We start from the raw sequence: 22,046 nt of genomic DNA, 5'->3' as shown, positions 1-22,046 counted from the left end.
AAACGCCACACAGCATGGCGCCATCTCCTGGGGTAATGCAAAACCCGCGCCGCGGCGCTCGCGGGCTGCTGGCGTTCACCACTCATCGCCAAAAGATGACAAGGAAGTGTGTATTTGGTGCTCTGTAGCTGCCCTGTGAACGCTGCCATTGGAAATGACAAGTAACAGTTCAGCCCACTAGGGCTTACAGCTTGAGCGATAGTGTGGACAAACACTAAGAACTCGGAAGCAATATTTATAATATTTTGTTTGGGCAGTAACTAGCATATGTAATGGGGTCCTGTATAAAGAGTTCGGGGCCAGAGACTGCATTTTTAATGTTTTGATTGGTTGCCCGGATGACCTCGTTTTGCTCTCGTTTGAATGCCCGGATATTCTCGTTTGAGTGCCCTGATAACAGCTCTGGCTTTTGGCTCAAAGTTACTCGACGGCCACCAATAAAGGCAGCTAAACGCATATCGTGGTTTGAAAGACAACAATGCAAAAGCTTCCCTGCTCCACCCCGAGACGTCGTATATCCTGTTGAGAGTGTGGATTTCTACTGTTGCAATCAAAACTTAAGAGGAAGTTCTAGCTCTGGGCCAACTTGAATTTACCTACTAAAATGCATGCATAACGCATAAATTTCCCTTTACAAGCCACTGCCATGAATGATATAGAAGTCGCTGAATATAAGAGACATTGTTCAATTCAAGGAAATGTAGCAAGCCGTATTTTAGTTCAGCATCCCAAATCTTTTCCTTGGAATGCCGAACATTTGGAATATTCCATTATCAGGGCTATTTGGTGCGTGGTATCTGCTAATTCTTCGAAAGTCTGCAAGAAAGCATAAGTTCCACTATGAAAAAAGTGGCATGGAATTCGTGAATTCATTTACATATACATCTCTAAATACACTGATGGCCGCAATTATTCCCCCAACGAGCAGCATGCATTGCCTTCACCCACCGTGGTAACATAGTGGCTGTAGCGTTGCGCTGCTAAGCCCGACGGCATGCACTCAATCGTGACCGCAGCGGATGCGTTCTGCCGGGGGTGAAATGCCAAAATGCCCACGTACCGTGCTTTGATTGCACGTTAAATAGCCCGAGGTAGTCAAAATTATACGTGAGCACACCACCACGGCGTGCCTCATAATCCTATTGCAGTTCTGGCACGTAAAACCCGAGAATGCAATTAACGTCGTTTTCATCTTCACGAGTGGCGCAGTTGCACCCACCACAACGCTGTTTCTTTGCGGGATTTGGTGTTTTGATTTCGGCGTAGCTTGTGAGTGGTCTAGCTAGAAAGCATCGAAATCGCACGAAAATATTGTCGTCACTTTTGTAAAAGATGACCAAAGACTACAAGACATTACACACTAAACCGAGTAAAGTTAACACAATTTAACGGATCGAACTGAGTTGTGCAACATGTTCCTGCCTTCTTTCTTCACTATAGCTGCCCCTTCAAGATGTTCAACCAGGGCCAACTCGCACAAATGTCGATCCTTCTAAAGATTTATGTATTTGCATCACGAGAACATGGCTTGAGATCAATTTGCAGGTTAGCATACATCTACACATGCCTGAATCTCGATGTCTGCTTTAAAAAATTATTTGGGTTTTGCGTGCAAAAACCACTATCTGATTATGAGGCACGCCATAGTGGTGGACTCCAGATTGCCTTGTACCACTTGAGGTTCTTTAACGTGCACATAAATATATGTACAAGGGTGTCTTTGCACTTCGTCCGCATCGAAATGCGGCCGCTGTGGCCAGGATTTGATCCTGTAATGTCGTACTTAGCGGCCCAACACTATATCCACTAAGCAACCACAGCCAGTTCCAAATATCTGTGTCTTTGTTGTACATTGTCAATATCTCAATTGGAAATATGTAATACCCTCCCGCCAGCAATGGTACACCTGAAATACTAAAGCCACGGTGACTCAAAGCGATGCGTAGAACATATATAACATTAGGCTAGGTATTTAGCGGTCATTGTTTTGTTCCACTAACCATAGCCAACTACACAAATGAGTGCATAAACAAAATATCGCTTACCGATGACTGCAACGACGATGAGAACAAGCTCAAACGTCGTGCTGAAAAGAAAGAGAAAAGCGGTGTCATGACGGAAAAGCAAAACATTGTCTTCCTATTCAAGGTCTTGTCGATTGCATGTACTTATTAGGTGAGAATAAATAGAAGGTCTCGTATCGACTGTCACTCCGAAAAGATCACCCCTTCACCCTGACTGCCCGCCCAGACCTAAACTGAGCTTTGAAAGCTGTGCTCAACAAATAAAACTTCTTTATTTTAATATTTCTTTTTGTTACCATTGTCCAACAACTAGCTGTGATATGAAGGATCACTCTGTTTCTGTTGAAAATTTATTTCCGAAGTTCCATGCAGTCGGTAAAACGAGCTTTGCCACGGATCAGCACTATTTATGGAGAAGAGGCCAATCTGTTCTGCAACTGACGGCGACAATTTCTTAGCTGTCGCCAACTCTCGTTTTTTAGTCAGTTATTGGTATTCAATTGTATATTTTACGTATGCTTCCTCTTGTTTGCATCTATCCCCGCAACACCATTGCACAAGCAGCGTTATTTGCTCTCATGATGAAACAAGTTAGGGGACGCTACCATTTCATGCAGATGGCACCTCCCTGGAGTTCCATTGTTTGCTCGCTCCTGCAAAAACAAAATATACGAAGATTAACTCATTACTACGGAAACTGAAACAAAATTACAGAACTGTTCAGTGACCGTAAGGGCTACCGGCACACTGCATACAAACGCTTTATGCGGCCGCATTGACATGTAATTTGAGCCTTACGCCACACATAAATATGGCATCTGGTATAATACATTGCAAACTGCCCTCAGCAGTTGTGGTGGTTTTCAACAGCTTCGCTGCACATCCCATTTTGCCAGGCCGGAATAGCGATTCAATTTTTTGTACCCACAAACATATCCCCCGTAGAAACAGTAGTGAACGCAAAATCATGCCCTCCCGCTGCATCGAGACATGGCAACAATCCAAGTGCGCGGCTGCACTAAGCCTGTTCCCACGCTGCACTGCGCATGTCCTCATTTTACCGCCCGCATCTAATCGAGAGGCATAATTGCCCTTTACCCAACTCTGCCATATAAAGCCGATCGGCTCCCGCGCGGCCTTTCATGGGTTTCGCAGCACGACAACAATGGCGACAAACGCTGTGGGCACGGCGGCACAACTAGCATGCGGTGCACTAATCCCCTCATCTTCGTTGTGCAGCTCGCCCTTGGTCTGTGTTTTCATGGCACCAAGAGCAGCATCGACCATCCCGGGATAACCTTTGTCACCCCACCGGTGAATGAAGCACTCGTCCACGTGTGGGATACGCTGACATCATCGGACCTTCATCGACCAAGTCACCTTGAGACGGCAACATGCGCAGACTGTTCGGCGCATAAGCCGCTGCGAGCGCCACCACAAGAGTGGACCATATATATCCCGCACGGGCACTGCATTGGCAGTGGGCACGGCGGTACTACTAGCATGCGGTGCACTAATCCCCTCATCTTCGTTGTGCAGGTGAGAAGGCCTTTTGGAAAATGCTTCCGCACTAGCAACCGTTTTTTGGTGGTGCTGCCGTGCCCGCAGCTATGTCACGGGGTGTTTGATATGGCTGTGTTTCTGTGGAAGTTGCTACTGTTATCGGGAGACGTCGAAACAAACCCCGGCCCTGAACTAAAGGACATCGTTAGGCAACTAAAGGAAATTGCTGCTGATACCAAAGAAATAAAGGAAGAACGTCTTGCAGATATAGGGACCAAATTAGATGCCATTGCACTTCTAGAAAATAAAGTACAATCTTGTCAGACCGAGATTTCCCGCATGTGTCGCGTAATAGAAACAATGGAACAAAAAATCGATGACCTTGAGAATAGAAGCAGGAGAGCTAACTTAATTGTTTATGGCATACAGGAATCAGAAGAAGAAACAAGCGACAGTTTTGAGCAGATAGTTAGCGGAGATATCATACAAGATATCCTACAGCTGGACCCTGCAGTTACCATAGAACGCATACACCGGTTGGGCAGACGGCAAACGAAAAAGACTAGGCCGGTAATTTTTAAACTTCTAAATTCCCCCGACAAATCGGCAACATTGAAGAAAGGTTTTAAACTTAAAGGTTCAAAATTTGCCATCGGGGAATATTTTTCTCCTAAAATACGAGACATTAGAAAGAAACTGGAATAGTGCCAAAGAAAATCGCGACAAACACGACAAAGTGTCCCTTGCCTTCGACAAACTGTACATTAACAGTCGCGCCTTTGTTTGGGACGAAGAAACCAATGACAAAGTAACCCTTAAAGAAAACGAAGCGGATCAAGCAAAATAAGCGGCCCGCCAATGACGCGGAGAAGAGCTCGATAAGACAACTAACAATCATAAATGTAAATGCAAGAAGCTTACTAAACAAAATAGAATCTTTCGAAAACCTGTTAACTGATCGCGAACCTGATATAGTCGCCGTCACGGAAACGTGGCTTTCACTGGATGTTTCCAACCATGAAATCATTCCACCTAACTATTCAGTCATTCGAAAAGATCGGAGTTCCCGTGGTGGTGGCGTGGCTCTTGTGATTAAGAAAAACCTTCCATTTGTTTTACTGCCAGATGTGTCAGGTGCTGAAAGCGTGTTTTGCAGGATTCCTTGTAACAGTACTACTATTTGTGTGGGTTGCTTCTATAGAAGCCCCTCTTCGGGTGATGAGAGCGTTTCTGCCATTCATGAGTTTCTACACCTATATGCTAACAACTCTAGAATCATCCTTATGGGAGACTTTAACCTTCCAGACGTAGACTGGATAACTATGCATCACACATCATCTTCTTCAGAAATTCTGTTCGACCTAATGTTATCATTTAACCTGCACCAAATAATCCTAGAACCGACGCGTAAGCAAGGTTCCGCAAACAATATCCTTGACCTTATACTAATCAGCGATCATTTTTCAGGGCACCAAGCACAGACAGAAATTATTGAAGGCATTTCAGATCACAACATACCGCTATGCTTGTTGCCTCTGGACTGCTCCTTAAGAACGCCTTGTAATACGTCTATAGTACCCAGCTTCGAGAAGGCGGATGACGCCAGCATACTAACCCACCTTGCGCACGAATTTCAAGCTTTTACTGAAAGATGAAAGATGATTGTAAATGGGCATCGTGCTCACGCCGGCGGCAAGGTCATGAGCTGCAAAGGGCATAGGAAGCACTTTTCGGGTAACAAAGTGATGAGAGGGCATAAAGAAGACCGTCCCATCGGATATGGTACTACAGAAGACTGGTACGAATGCTGACGAGCACGGGGCGATACAGGTGTCTTCTGTCACGACAATTTTAGCGGCAGGATGAGCATCGACCGAGGCCAGGTCACCAAGGTTCAAAAGTTCAATCTCAGCCCGAGCGCAATTGATGATGGCATTGTGGCGAGAGAGAAAATCCCATCCTAGAATAACGGCGTGGGAGCACGATGAAAGAACTGTGAATTCAATCGTGTACAAAACGTCCTGTATGATCACACGGGCAGTACAAGCAGCGTTAGGGCGAATGGGTTGAGCACTCACCGTTCGGAGCGACAATCCAGACAGAGATGGCGTCACTTTGCGAAGCGAACGGCAAAACCTAGCATCCATAACTAAAATAGCGGCACCGGTATCGACTAAGGCGACTGTAGCGACATCTTCGATAAACACATCAATGACATTGGCAGGTAAAGGAGGAGGACTTCGGCAAGTCGACACTTGCGCAGTTCTTGCCTCAGGAACTGCGTCGTCTAGTTTCCCTCTTCGTTAGAGACGGGTCGTCGACGCATAGGGGAAAGTGATCGACGACGTGGGGAGGGGGACCATAGGCTTTCGGAGCGAGGACGGCGATCAGTCGGGGAGAGAGCTGGTGATGGGCCGAATGGTTCGTAAGGCGCATTTGAATCAGGCGGCACATAGGGCGCTCGTCGATCTTCGTCGAACGCCTGCGATCGGCGGCGGCAGAACCTTGCGACATGACCGGGATACCTACATGCGAAACATATAGGGCGATTGTCCGGCGTAGGCCACGGGTTAGCGACGGCAGTGGTGGTCCGGGGGACGGGAGGGGGAGGGCGGTGCACAGGCTGCGGGAAGCGACGCACGGGCACACTGCGAGGGGCCATTGCAGCAACCGTAGCATAAGTGACTGGTGTAGTCACGACATCCTGCTGGTGAATAGCCGGCAGCACTTCCGCGACCTCTTCATGGATCACGTTATGGAGATGAGACGGCAAAGTGCTGGCAGACTCCTGAGTGACGGACACCAGAGATAGCTGTCGTGCGATTTCTTCGCGGACAAAATCCTTGATTTGCGTTATCAGGGAGGCTTGTTCTGGGCCGGTGGTAAGGCTGCAGAGTGATGCCGCATTTGGTGTGGAATGTCGCCTTGTCAGAGCTCGCTGCTTACGCAATTCATCATAGCTCTGGCACAGGCTGATGACGTCGCCAACAGTGCGCGGGTCCTTGGCCAGAAGCATTTGGAACGCGTCATCGTCGATTCCCTTCATGACGTGCTTGATCTTTTCCGCTTCCGTCATGGCAGCGTTCACGCGCCTGCACACATCAAGAAACGTCTTCTATATAGCTGGTGAATGTCTCACCCGTGTCCTGTGCGCATGTACGCAAACGCTGCTCGGCTCGGAGTTTCCTGACGGCGGGTCGGTCAAATACTTCTGTAATCGAAGTCTTGAGCGCCGACCACGTTCGGATATCCCTTACATGATTTGTGAACCAGAGACTGGCCACGCCCGCGAGGTAGAATGAGACGTAGGCCAGCTTGTCCGAGTCATTCCATTTCTTGTGAACGCTCACCCGTTCGTAGAACGACAGCCACTCTTCAACGTCGTTGTCGTCGGTTCCGCTGAAGATGGGAGGCTCCCGCTGGCGAACGGTGCCAGCGCAAGGGACGGGCGGCGTAGGAAGAGTCTGCTGGTCGGCGTCCGGCATGGCAGAGGGTAGCGTCCGAGAACGGAGTTCCAGGATGGTAGAGTGGAACGTTACCCCGCACCTCAACCACTTATAAAGGAGGTTTATTCGGGTTCGTAGCGACCGCCGGTCCTGGGATGCACCGAGCAGTTCCCGAGCTCGAGCCTCTGCTGCGCGCTTGATGCTGCCGATGCTGCCGACTCTGTGCGCACATTCGTCATCTTCCTTACAATATTAAGAAGGGGAGCGGGGTGATAGATACAAGAAGGGGAGTGGGGACACATGCGTAAAAGGCGTCATGAATGAAGTTGGCAGATAATTATGGACCTAGGGAGAGCGTCTCGTCATTGCCCGATGCTCAACACGAGACGGCTGTGGCTAGTTGTCTAGCTGAGGCTCACCTACCCCATCGTAACACGTGCTGCTTGTTGCAGAGAGCGCATCCTAATTAAACGTCTCAGCAATATTCAGAATAGACGGGTGTCACCAGACACGACACTTTCAAATCTCTCGGAGCTACTGGCCCTTATTTTACTGTGAACTATGGATGCCGTAATTTTCACAGAAGCTTCTAAACAGGAAGCAGCCCTGCTTCACACTGTCTGCCTCATCAGTTCCCGAGTGTGATCGAACAACAATATGCGTCACGTGATGACTATGTACAACACCATAATCACAAGTTACTTCCAAACATCTCTTCAAACAAGTAGGACAGCAAGGCATCAAAAGTGAGTGAAACTTGCAACATATCATACTATCGAAGTTTTAATGCAAAGCTTCGTTCCTGTATTTTTAAATGTAGAGTAATATAGCATGCTCACAACACCGAAAGCATGATTGAGTGATAGCCGACTTGCACAATAATGCCAGCCCTCTTCTGTACGTAGCCGTGGCCGTACCACTCGCTAGAAGATCTGACTCGAAAACAACGCTTATCTTCACTGTTACCTGGGCTGCAACAAGTCTGGCCTGCGAAAGACACACACAATAGTGTGCTATCTTGTTTTTGTTTGGCCCTGTTTTTAGCGCCGTTCATTTTTCCAAGTCATGTACCAGCTAAGTCATCAACATACATTACATAAATGCATCAATAATTCGTAAACAAAATTTTTTTAAATATCATTTTTAAATATCGCATAAGGATGATATCATAATTTGATGTGAAGTGGCTGCACACCTTAGAAATGAAACATGTTTGTCAGAAGTTAAGCTAAGTGTTCTTTTGGCAATGCAAAGACGCGTATCCTCATTGTTAAAGCATTCTTGTTCGGGGAGTGCTAGAGTTTGTCTTTGCATGGTGTACGACCTCCAAATGTGTAGACGCTGGCGCCCGATTGGATACTGACAGCCCAATGTGTCGTAGCCACTTCGCTCGCAAGTTGCCTTGCAGAGGGGCACGATGCCGCAGCTTGACACGTCAACGATCGCTAGATTTGCAGCCCGCAATGTAACAAGGATGATCCATGGCACTTGCGAAAAGAAAGCTCGAGACTAATACTGACTGTGCAGGTCACGTCAACACAGAGAATGTTGTGACAGAAGCAGACGACACTTGTTGTGTGCCGGAAGTGCTTGAGTGTAGTGACAAATTGTCAGTGTGTAGTCCGTTTCTGTTACATTTTTATAGAAACAAATTAACCAACATTCCAGCTATTATAAGCAACATTTGTTCACGATAAAGTTCGAAAAATTATCGATGACATAACCTGGGTAGCCTACTGGGTAACTCGACCAAGTGGCGTCAACTGAGCTAACTACGTCAGTTGGCAGGGGGCAGCTGAAAACTCGGGAGAGAAGCGCCGCTGCAATTGGTAGTGATCAGCATTTGTAATACCTTACGTCAAATTACAAGCTTCACATGGAGCGCCTAAATGCATCATTTAATGACTAGAAGGGCCTAACCTAACGACTCAGTACATTTGTACAAAATTGTCAAAATTGTTTCAGTGTCCCTATAAGAAACACCGGAAGCTAAGCTTATCAGAAAATTCAGCTTAGCAGAGCTCATTTGAAAGAGTCTGCTGCAGTCACAAATTCACTATTCTTTTCTGAGTCACAGCAAATATGACTTACGTCTCCAATAGGTGCAGCCTGATTATGTTATAAAAGGGTACTGAAACACTTTTTGAGTGGAGTTAGAAAATTTTCCAATCTGTAGACAATGCTGCCATCAACACACAAGACAATTATTATTCCGCTGCCTGCTGCAGGAATCGTACAATCTTACATAAGTGATCACTTGCTAACTCCAATAGTTTCACAAACATGAAAATTTTTTTCCATCTAATATTTAGTTTATATTAGGTTCTTCTGAAACATGTTTTTGGGGGGGACGGAATATCATCAGTGAAAGGAATTGCACACATTTCAGCATGATGCTCAGTTCCAAGAAAGTAATTTCAGGAACCTTTTCAATTTTCTGACCTAAGCCACTAGACCTTTCTGGGATGAAATTGGTTCTCTGTAGAGAAGCCTTGTTGCAAAAGTAGATTACCAAATTAATTATTAGCACTCTGTTAAGAACTGCTACTTATAAAAATTAAGCCACCAGTCATAAACAGAGGCCATTTCATGAGATTGAATTCTAAAGTGAATTAGATAAGCTGGCATACATAAGCAGAATATCGGAAGACGGCAAAAGTAAAACTTAAAAATGCTGCTAACAATATAGCGGTGAACATTGTGGTAAATGTAATAGACGTCAGCTAGATCCTGAAGCTTGGCTGAACGGCTTATCAGTGCTTCTCTGCTTGCAGCATCACCTGCAAATGTCACACATTTGACTATAGCACCATTATTTCTGACACCTTTTAAATGTACCTATCCACAGTAAGGATCCACTGGTTTCAGAAATTATTAGTTCATGTAATTTGTATCACTCAAAGTAAGGCACAGAGAAAGCTTTTGTGGGTATGATGCACACCATTTTCAAAATACACGCACAGAAAAGTTACATCTTTGAATATAGCACTGACTTACGGCACCTCGACAGCATAATAAAAGATGACGTTGAATATAGCAGAATTCTAGGAAACATTCTAGGAAGCAAACTCAGCTCAAGAAAAACATGACGTGACAGCTTGACAGAGACTCATTCATTCTATGGAAAACTAAACAGATGTCTTCCAACCACTTAGCTTAGAATGCAACCCCATAAAGTTTATATCTCACAGTTTATGCCCTTGTATTTCAGCTTTCTGGTGAGTCTTTCAGAAGAGGCATAAAATAAGCAGTGCTCTAAACACCCGTCAGCAGTTTAAAGCTATGACTTGTGTGTGTCATTGTACTTACTTGTGTAACAGCCCTCATTCTTTCATTAAGGGCATTTCTCCAAAAATATAAGCTTCCATCCGAACGACACACTGAACCACCCAGAGAAAGAAACTATTCTTAAAAAGACGCAATTGCCTTTTCTTCCAGGTGGGTATCAAATAAATACTTCTATATGTCAAACTTTCTTCAAATTGGCATCCTTACAGTGGGACTTACAATTGGCATCCTTACAATATCAAGAGTGTGACACAAGTGCTGTCTCTCAGCCAAAGGTTTTTTGAATGTGCATCGGCATTTAATATGGTGAAACAGACCGATGCGTGAGCATAAGAGGCACGCAAGTTACACCACATATATATATGTTTGGCATATATGTACAGTATATATGTACATTTCTTTTGTGAAAATAAAGCGGTTGTGAGTGGCGCTCTGTCCCGTTGTCCTCTCTTGGGTGCTGTGTGTTAATTTTTAGCGCCTTAAGAATAGGTATAATCAATCAATGCAAGCACATAATGCACTACTTAAATTTCGTTTGTTCTCTCTATCTTTCTTTCTCTTTTTGTTCTCAGCTTCTATGTTCTTTTGTTTGTTCTGTCTTTCGTTCTTTCTTTCTTTATTTCCTTTGTTTGTTCATTCATATTCAGCCAATGCATCTTTGCTTGCTTACAGGAGCACGAGCCATTCCTGATGATGTATCTTTTGCCTCATTGGAGTAGACGCTGCTTTTTTCTGATATGAGCCGTTGCAGCAAGCCACTTAAGGCTTTCGCCTTAAGATGGGCATATCTACTGATCACAGCAGCGTTGTTCCCCTGAGTTTCCAGCCGCCCCATTACAATCTACATTCTACGTGCGTGTGAGGTCAGTCGGGCAACATGTCCGATGGCTACCCAAATTGCACCATTGACAATTTTTTCAAATTTATGGTGAGCATATGTTGTTCGTAATAGTTGGAATGTTGGTTAACTTGTTTTGATAAAACAAAAAGTAAGTTAAAGAGATTGCACAACCAAAATTTATCACTACACTCAAGCACTTCCAGCCCATGAAGTGTTGTCTGCTTGTGTTATAACATGCTTCATGTTGATGCGAGCTGCACGGTGAGTGTTAGTCTCAAGGCTTCTTTTCGCAAGGACCATGAATTGCCCTTGCAACGTTGTAGGTTGCAGACCTAGCTAATGGCAACATGTCAATCTGCGACACTGTGTCCGTCTGCAAAGCAACAGGTGAGCAGAGTGGCTGCAGCGCTTGTTGTCGATATGCGATCGGTGCCTGGATCTATGAGCTTGGGGCCATCACTCCATGCCGGAGGATTACTACCACAATATCGAGTTCCAGCATGTCCGCTATTTGGGTGAACGCAAGCGCAAGTGGACTGGGCATTTTGCTGGATGAGCGGAGGTGCAAATGTGAACGGCTTGCACGGTGCAGCCACCTGGTGGGACATAGCTCAACCAGACTCAGAGTTAATATAGCTGTAACCAAGTGTATTCTACTTTGCTGCTGGTGTAAATTTTCGGTAGCAGCATAATCATGAACACATCTTTTTCAATGTATAAAATGTTTTACACTTGGTCACAGCATTACTAGCTCTGTGTTTGACTGGTTAAACTCTGACGCCACCAGGTGGCTTCTCCATGCAGGCCTCTCAGGCTGTTCACAGTTACGCTAAAGCCCCTTCCTCACAGCAGCAGTAGTATGGTAGGGCTTTAGTTTATGCCTCTGCTAATCCGTCAAAATGCCCAGCTTTCCCGCGTTTACCAGATTACCGGACACGCTTAGCACTGTGACAGAACGTTCGCAACGCACACTGCTTGGATAGCTCTAGTTGGGGCTTGATGGCCAGGCAGCTAGCGTCATGCACTGGCTCCAAGACAAATGGGTGTAGACAACACAACGTCACATCATGACGCAGAGCCAGTGAAGGCGGAGCTTTCAGGTGCAGCGGTGGAACAGAGGTAGAGTATCCACCTCGCGTGCAAGAAGACCATGGTTTGAATCCCGGTGCCGTGCAATTTTCCACCAGATAAAAAAAAGGGAAAAAAATCTGCGTGTTGATAAAATTTAAAACAGGCCTGGAGTGCAGCCTGATCCTGGTGACCAGAACCGGTAACGCACTCCCTCGCCAGAGCAGGATTGGCCACCCTGGTGCAGTACTTGGCCACAACGTCCTATATGAATACAACAATCAAACCCCGGCCCTCAGTCCGCAACAGCTGCGAAGCAACTGACCACGGTGGCGGTCAGACGCATGACGCAGCAGAGGGTGTTAAGAATACCTGCGTCTGAACAGGCTGCCATTGGAATCTGAACCTCACAACGTTTAACATTAGAACGTTATCTAGTGAGGCGAGTCTAGTAGTGCTATTGGAGGAATTAGAGGGTAGTAAATGGGATATAATAGGGCTCAGTGAAGTTAGGAGGACAAAAGAAGCATACACAGAGCTAAAAAGCGGGCACGTCCTGTGCTACCATGGCTTAGCGGAGAGACAAGAACTAGGAGTCGGATTCCTGATTAATAAGGATATAGCTGGTAACATACAGGAATTCTATAGCATTAACGAGAGAGTGCCAGGTCTTGATGTGAAACTTAATAACAAAATACACTATACTGATGGGTGACTTCAATGCCAGGATAGGCTAGAAGCAGACTGGAGACAAGTCAGTGGGGGAATATGGCATAGGCTCTAGGGATAGCAGGGGAGAGTTCTTAGTAGAGTTTGCAGAACAGCGTAATATGCGGATAATGAATACCTTCTTCCGCAAGCGGGATAGCCGAAAGTGGACGTGGAGGAGCCCGAATGGTGAGACTAGAAATGAAATAATTCTTTATACTCTGCGCTAACCCTGGCATCATACAAGATGTGGACGTGTTAGGCAAGGTGCGCTGCAGTGACCATAGGATGGTAAGAACTCGAATTAGCCTAGACTTGAGGGGGGAATGGAAGAAACTGGTACATAAGAAGCCGATCAGTGAGTGAGCAGTAAGAGGGAAAATAGAGAAATTCCGGATCAAGCTACAGAACAGGTATTCGGCTCTTACTCAGGAAGAGGACCTTAGTGTTGAAGATATGAACGACAATCTTATGGGCACCATTGAGGAGTGTGCAATAGAAGTCGGTGGTAACTCCGTTGGACAGGATGCCAGTAAGCTACCGTAGGAAATGAAAGATCTGATCAAGAAATGCCAATGTATGAAAGCGTCCAACCCTACAGCTAGAATAGAAATGGCAGAACTTTTCAAGTTAATCAACAAGTGTAAGACAGCTGACATAAGGCACTATAATATGGATAGAATTGAACATGCTCTCAGGAACGGAGGAAGCCTAAAAGCAGTGAAGAAGAAACTAGGAATAGGCAAGAATCAGATGTATGCGTTGACAGACAAAGCCAGCAATATCATTACTAAATGTATGAGATAGTTCAAGTGGCTGAGGAGTTCTATAGAGATTTATACAGTACCAGCGGCACCCACGACGATAATGGAAGAGAAAATAGTCTAGAGGAATTCGAAATCCCAAAGGTAACACCGGAAGAAGTAAAGAAAGCATTGGGAGATATGCAAAGTGGGAAGGCAGCTGGGGAGGATCAGGTAACAGCAGATTTGTTGAAGGATGGTGGGCAGATTGTTCTAGAGAAACTGGCCACCCTGTATACGCAACGCCTCAGGACCTCGAGCGTACCGGAATCTTGGAAGAACGCTAACATATTCCTAATCCATAAGAAAGGGGACGCCAAAGACTTAAAAATATATAGACCTATCAGCTTACTGTCCGTTGCCTACAAACTATTTACTAAGGTAATCGCAAATAGAATCAGGAACACCTTAGACTTCTGTCAAGGAAAGGGCCAGGCATGATTCCGTAAAGGATACTCAACCATAGACCATATTCACACTATCAATCATGCGATAGAGAAATGTGCGGAATATAACCAACCCTTATATATAGCTTTCATTGATTACGAGAAAGCGTTTGATTCTGTCGAAACCTCAGCAGTCATGGAGGCATTACGGAATCAGGGTGTCGATGAGCCATATGTAAAAATACTGGAAGATATCTATAGCGGCTCCACAGCCACCGTAGTCCTCCGTAAAGCAAGCAACAAAATCCCAATAAAGAAAGGCGTCAGGCAGGGAGATACGATATCTCCAATGCTATTCACAGCGTGTTTACAGGAGGTATTCAGAGACCTGGATTGGGAAGAATTGGGGATAAAAGTTAATGGAGAATACCTTAGTAACTTGCGATTCGCTGATGATATTGCCTTGCTTAGTAACTCAGGGGACCAATTCCAATGCATGCTCACTGACCTGGAGAGGCAAAGCAGAAGAGTGGGTCTAAATATTAATATGCAGAAAACTAAAGTAATGCTTAACAGTCTCGGGAGAGAACAGCAATTTACAATAGGCAGCGAGGCACTGGAAGTCGTAAGGGAATACATCTACTTAGGGCAGGTAGTGACGGCGGATCCGGATCATGAGACGGAAATAATCAGAAGAATAAGAATGGGCTGGAGTGCGTTTGGCAGGCATTCCCAAATCATGAACAGCAGGTTGCCGTTATCCCTCAAGAGAAAAGTATGTAATAGCTGTGTCTTACCAGTACTCACCTACGGGGCAGAAACCTGGAGGCTTACTAAAAGGGTTCTACTCAAATTGAGGACGACACAACGAGCTATGGAAAGAAGAATGATATGTGTAACGTTAAGGGATAAGAAAAGTGCAGATTGGGTGAGGGAACAAACGCAAGTTAATGACATCTTAGTTGAAATCAAGAAAAAGAAATGGGCATGGGCAGGACACGTAATGAGGAGGGAAGATAACCGATGGTCATTAAAGGTTACGGACTGGATCCCAAGGGAAGGGAAGCGTAGCAGGGGGCGGCAGAAAGTTAGGTGGGCGGATGAGATAAAGAAATTTTGCAGGGACGGCATGGCCACAATTAGTACATGACCGGGGTTGTTGGAGAAGTATGGGAGAGGCCTTTGCCCTGCAGTGGGCGTAACCAGGCTGCTGCTGATGATGATAATGATATATATAACCTCTAAAAGAACACCACTGGGCGTGGTGGCTCTGTGGTGTAATGGTTAGGATGTGTGCTTTGAATTGTATACATGCGAGTGTACGCGGGTTCGAATCCAGGTGACGTATAGAGCACTGTGGTTCTTCGTAAGTGTGTGATTCCCTTGACTATTGCGTTCTAATTAGATTATGTGACTCCTGATTGTGAAATTTGCGAAAATAATTGCGGATTAAAGGTTTTTTCTTCTCCGCAGTGGCGTTCGGGACGCATACGCATAGGCCGATTCCGAGCAGTCACGCCTCATGGTAGGCAGCAAATAGCCAGGAAAAAGGACTAAAATTCTGCATAACTTTGCTCACGCCTACTATGAAGGCCGCTTGGAATTGGGCCACTGACTCCGAGGAGCCGCCTAGGGAACGGTATATCAGCAGCCCTAATTTGATCTGATTTCCTGCCTGCATGCGTGGCCACGACTTATTGGACTGGAAATTGGGAAGAGCACTAGCACTCTGTTTGGGGGAGTAGAAGTACTCGGTCTGGTGGAGTGCCATTAGTCCTGCGGTGAGAGTATTAGCACTCCCTGTGGGAAGAGTATTATCACTCTGCAGAAGAGTACTAGCAATCCCTTGCGGTGGAGTAACAAAACTCAGTCAACAGGAGTTGACGTACTCTCTGTCAAAGATGGTCGATCTACTCTCGAAAAGAGAGTGAAATATGGGACAAGCCGCAACTCCCTCAAAGAGAGTGCCCGGAACTCTCTTTGTTTTTAGAGTGCAATGCACTCGAGCTTCTAGATTAATTTTTCGTGGGGTACCTTATCGAACGCGTTGCTAAAATCTAAAAAGAGCATATCAACGATTCCCGACGAGTCAAGTACTTCAGAGATTTTGAGTTGTTGTTTTGAGATTGTTCTTTATTGAAACATATGTTCTGTGCATTGTATGGGGGATTCCAATGAATGTATGAACTGTTTGCTTCACTTTGCTGAGCGCTTCTAGGCTCTGGCTTACGTGGGTGTGAGCTATTGCATTTTTTGCTTGCTTACGGGGTTATCAGCCATTCGTTCTCTCACCCGACAGACGAATTTTTCATTAGGAGGGCATAGAAAAGATTGGATATTTACTTAGTACAGGAGGTACTCGATGATCCTCCAGGCTATCACTGTCAGTCCTGCACATGAGACAAAAGGCATTACGTCAACAAGGTCAGCATTCTCACATTGAAGCTGTATGAACGTAACGATTACGAATAGTCACCTATATAATTTTCAATCCCTGTCGAGTGCCAAATCACCTTTGTGGAAATCTCGCAAGGTATATTTCATGCAAAGATGTGGTTTTATTCGAGACAAAATTGGGAATGAGAGGTGCTCACAATATTTTGTCTAATTCAGGTTGTTCGTATGTGGCTTAATTAAATACTATGTGCTGCATCGGTGATCTCGACGCTCGAGATCTTCCTGTCAGTGTCACGCTCTTGAGTCAGAGGGCCACTCTGCGAAATCGTGATGTTTCTGGAAATAATAAGGTACGTTTAATACTAGCGTGTAGGCTTATAACATTTCTACTGATAGTGTCGACAGCAATACGGACAGACTTGGCTATCTATTTCCGCCAATACTTTATGACATAATTAATCTGCAGTGCATTTCGTTAACCATTCATTAATAATATTGAAATGATACTTTGTTCAGGTGCTTATTATATCTATATATATGTATGCATAAATTGAACAGAAGCGATGCATTATCACAATGATACATGAACGCCACTTATTTGACCAACGACAAGTTCTTCAGCACGCAAGCCAGGGTTTCGGGCCGACGCCCGTCTTGTAGTGCACTAAGCGGCATGCTTATTTATGGAGCGTTCTACATCCGCACTGGGCCATATGGACGCTACCCAGCGAGGAAAAGAAAACCGGCTCAACGATACACGACAGGCAGCGAAAGCCGCCAGGGCGACAGGGTGTACTGCCCAGATAGAATAAGAATGAATTCTGTAGTCCTACGCGCCAAAACCATGATTTTATTATGAGGCACGCCGTAGTGGGGGACTCCGGATTAATTTTGACCACCAGGAGATGTTTACCGTACCCCCATTGCACGTGGCGCCGGTGTTTTTTGCATTTAGCCACCACTGAAATGCCGTCACCGCGGCCAGCATCTGACATCGCCCCCTCGTGCTTCGCAGCACAGCACTAGAACCGCAAAGCCATCGCTCCATGCAGAAGCGCCTGAACGAAACGCCACACAGCATGGCGCCATCTCTTGGGGTAATGCAAAACCCGCGCCGCGGCGCTCGCGGGCTGCTGGCGTTCACCACTCATCGCCAAAAGATGACAAGGAAGTGTGTATTTGGTGCTCTGTAGCTGCCCTGTGAACGCTGCCATTGGAAATGACAAGTAACAGTTCAGCCAACTAGGGCTTACAGCTTGAGCGATAGTGTGGACAAACACTAAGAACTCGGAAGCAATATTTATAATATTTTGTTTGGGCAGTAACTAGCATATGTAATGGGGTCCTGTATAAAGAGTTCGGGGCCAGAGACTGCATTTTTAATGTTTTGATTGGTTGCCCGGATGACCTCGTTTTGCTCTCGTTTGAATGCCCGGATATTCTCGTTTGAGTGCCCTGATAACAGCTCTGGCTTTTGGCTCAAAGTTACTCGACGGCCACCAATAAAGGCAGCTAAACGCATATCGTGGTTTGAAAGACAACAATGCAAAAGCTTCCCTGCTCCACCCCGAGACGTCGTATATACTGTTGAGAGTGTGGATTTCTACTGTTGCAATCAAAACTTAAGAGGAAGTTCTAGCTCTGGGCCAACTTGAATTTACCTACTAAAATGCATGCATAACGCATAAATTTCCCTTTACAAGCCACTGCCATGAATGATATAGAAGTCGCTGAATATAAGAGACACTGTTAATTCAAGGAAATGTAGCAAGCCGTATTTTAGTTCAGCATCCCAAATCTTTTCCTTGGAATGCCGAACATTTGGAATATTCCATTATCAGGGCTATTTGGTGCGTGGTATCTGCTAATTCTTCGAAAGTCTGCAAGAAAGCATAAGTTCCACTATGAAAAAAGTGGCATGGAATTCGTGAATTCATTTACATATACATCTCTAAATACACTGATGGCCGCAATTATTCCCCCAACGAGCAGCATGCATTGCATTCACCCACGGTGGTAACATAGTGGCTGTAGCGTTGCGCTGCTAAGCCCGACGGCATGCACTCAATCGTGACCGCAGCGGATGCGTTCTGCCGGGGGTGAAATGCCAAAATGCCCACGTACCGTGCTTTGATTGCACGTTAAATAGCCCGAGGTAGTCAAAATTATACGTGAGCACACCACCACGGCGTGCCTCATAATCCTATTGCAGTTCTGGCACGTAAAACCCGAGAATGCAATTAACGTCGTTTTCATCTTCACGAGTGGCGCAGTTGCACCCACCACAACGCTGTTTCTTTGCGTGATTTGGTGTTTTGATTTCGGCGTAGCTTGTGAGTGGTCTAGCTAGAAAGCATCGAAATCGCACGAAAATATTGTCGTCACTTTTGTAAAAGATGACCAAAGACTACAAGACATTACACACTAAACCGAGTAAAGTTAACACAATTTAACGGATCGAACTGAGTTGTGCAACATGTTACTGCCTTCTTTCTTCACTATAGCTGCCCCTTCAAGATGTTCAACCAGTGCCAACTCGCACAAATGTCGATCCTTCTAAAGATTTATGTATTTGCATCACGAGAACATGGCTTGAGATCAATTTGCAGGTTAGCATACATCTACACATGCCTGAATCTCGATGTCTGCTTTAAAAAATTAATTGGGTTTTGCGTGCAAAAACCACTATCTGATTATGAGGCACGCCATAGTGGTGGACTCCAGATTGCCTTGTACCACTTGAGGTTCTTTAACGTGCACATAAATATATGTACAAGGGTGTCTTTGCACTTCGTCCGCATCGAAATGCGGCCGCTGTGGCCAGGCTTTGATCCTGTAATGTCGTACTTAGCGGCCCAACACTATATCCACTAAGCAACCACAGCCAGTTCCAAATATCTGTGTCTTTGTTGTACATTGTCAATATCTCAATTGGAAATATGTAATACCCTCCCGCCAGCAATGGTACACCTGAAATACTAAAGCCACGGTGACTCAAAGCGATGCGTAGAACATATATAACATTAGGCTAGGTATTTAGCGGTCATTGTTTTGTTCCACTAACCATAGCCAACTACACAAATGAGTGCATAAACAAAATATCGCTTACCGATGACTGCAACGACGATGAGAACAAGCTCAAACGTCGTGCTGAAAAGAAAGAGAAAAGCGGTGTCATGACGGAAAAGCAAAACATTGTCTTCCTATTCAAGGTCTTGTCGATTGCATGTACTTATTAGGTGAGAATAAATAGAAGGTCTCGTATCGACTGTCACTCCGAAAAGATCACCCCTTCACCCTGACTGCCCGCCCAGACCTAAACTGAGCTTTGAAAGCTGTGCTCAACAAATAAAACTTCTTTATTTTAATATTTCTTTTTGTTACCATTGTCCAACAACTAGCTGTGATATGAAGGATCACTCTGTTTCTGTTGAAAATTTATTTCCGAAGTTCCATGCAGTCGGTAAAACGAGCTTTGCCACGGATCAGCACTATTTATGGAGAAGAGGCCAATCTGTTCTGCAACTGACGGCGACAATTTCTTAGCTGTCGCCAACTCTCGTTTTTTAGTCAGTTATTGGTATTCAATTGTATATTTTACGTATGCTTCCTCTTGTTTGCATCTATCCCCGCAACACCATTGCACAAGCAGCGTTATTTGCTCTCATGATGAAACAAGTTAGGGGACGCTACCATTTCATGCAGATGGCACCTCCCTGGAGTTCCATTGTTTGCTCGCTCCTGCAAAAACAAAATATACGAAGATTAACTCATTACTACGGAAACTGAAACAAAATTACAGAACTGTTCAGTGACCGTAAGGGCTACCGGCACACTGCATACAAACGCTTTATGCGGCCGCATTGACATGTAATTTGAGCCTTACGCCACACATAAATATGGCATCTGGTATAATACATTGCAAACTGCCCTCAGCAGTTGTGGTGGTTTTCAACAGCTTCGCTGCACATCCCATTTTGCCAGGCCGGAATAGCGATTCAATTTTTTGTACCCACAAACATATCCCCCGTAGAAACAGTAGTGAACGCAAAATCATGCCCTCCCGCTGCATCGAGACATGGCAACAATCCAAGTGCGCGGCTGCACTAAGCCTGTTCCCACGCTGCACTGCGCATGTCCTCATTTTACCGCCCGCATCTAATCGAGAGGCATAATTGCCCTTTACCCAACTCTGCCATATAAAGCCGATCGGCTCCCGCGCGGCCTTTCATGGGTTTCGCAGCACGACAACAATGGCGACAAACGCTGTGGGCACGGCGGCACAACTAGCATGCGGTGCACTAATCCCCTCATCTTCGTTGTGCAGCTCGCCCTTGGTCTGTGTTTTCATGGCACCAAGAGCAGCATCGACCATCCCGGGATAACCTTTGTCACCCCACCGGTGAATGAAGCACTCGTCCACGTGTGGGATACGCTGACATCATCGGACCTTCATCGACCAAGTCACCTTGAGACGGCAACATGCGCAGACTGTTCGGCGCATAAGCCGCTGCGAGCGCCACCACAAGAGTGGACCATATATATCCCGCACGGGCACTGCATTGGCAGTGGGCACGGCGGTACTACTAGCATGCGGTGCACTAATCCCCTCATCTTCGTTGTGCAGGTGAGAAGGCCTTTTGGAAAATGCTTCCGCACTAGCAACCGTTTTTTGGTGGTGCTGCCGTGCCCGCAGCTATGTCACGGGGTGTTTGATATGGCTGTGTTTCTGTGGAAGTTGCTACTGTTATCGGGAGACGTCGAAACAAACCCCGGCCCTGAACTAAAGGACATCGTTAGGCAACTAAAGGAAATTGCTGCTGATACCAAAGAAATAAAGGAAGAACGTCTTGCAGATATAGGGACCAAATTAGATGCCATTGCACTTCTAGAAAATAAAGTACAATCTTGTCAGACCGAGATTTCCCGCATGTGTCGCGTAATAGAAACAATGGAACAAAAAATCGATGACCTTGAGAATAGAAGCAGGAGAGCTAACTTAATTGTTTATGGCATACAGGAATCAGAAGAAGAAACAAGCGACAGTTTTGAGCAGATAGTTAGCGGAGATATCATACAAGATATCCTACAGCTGGACCCTGCAGTTACCATAGAACGCATACACCGGTTGGGCAGACGGCAAACGAAAAAGACTAGGCCGGTAGTTTTTAAACTTCTAAATTCCCGCGACAAATCGGCAATATTGAAGAAAGGTTTTAAACTTAAAGGTTCAAAATTTGCCATCGGGGAAGATTTTTCTCCTAAAATACGAGACATTAGAAAGAAACTGGAATAGTGCCAAAGAAAATCGCGACAAACACGACAAAGTGTCCCTTGCCTTCGACAAACTGTACATTAACAGTCGCGCCTTTGTTTGGGACGAAGAAACCAATGACAAAGTAGCCCTTAAAGAAAACGAAGCGGAATCAAGCAAAATAAGCGGCCCACCAATGACGCGGAGAAGAGCTCGATAAGACAACTAACAATCATAAATGTAAATGCAAGAAGCTTACTAAATAAAATAGAATCTTTCGAAAACCTGTTAACTGATCGCGAACCTGATATAGTCGCCGTCACGGAAA

At 45.5% G+C, this 22,046-nt stretch overlaps 1 protein-coding gene across 1 annotated transcript in view; it reads right to left on the bottom strand.

The window, feature by feature from the left end:
* The window catches only part of LOC142557181 (lysosomal alpha-mannosidase-like), a 210,057-nt gene that overhangs the window by 172,150 nt on the left and 15,861 nt on the right, over positions 1-22,046 (bottom strand). The window contains exons 5-9 of the mRNA XM_075668853.1: positions 20,158-20,205; positions 19,574-19,614; positions 16,411-16,457; positions 2,630-2,677; positions 2,046-2,086 (exon numbers count right to left, since the gene is read on the bottom strand). The gene's annotated coding sequence lies outside the window, so the exon portion shown is untranslated. The remainder of the gene's footprint in view (positions 1-2,045; positions 2,087-2,629; positions 2,678-16,410; positions 16,458-19,573; positions 19,615-20,157; positions 20,206-22,046) is intronic.

This window comes from Dermacentor variabilis, chromosome 9, assembly GCF_050947875.1.
Source record: "Dermacentor variabilis isolate Ectoservices chromosome 9, ASM5094787v1, whole genome shotgun sequence".
In the NCBI taxonomy this organism is placed as follows: Eukaryota; Metazoa; Arthropoda; class Arachnida; order Ixodida; family Ixodidae; genus Dermacentor; species Dermacentor variabilis.
The sequence above is the reverse complement of the archived record's forward strand: the minus strand, read 5'-3'. Positions and strand labels throughout refer to the sequence as shown.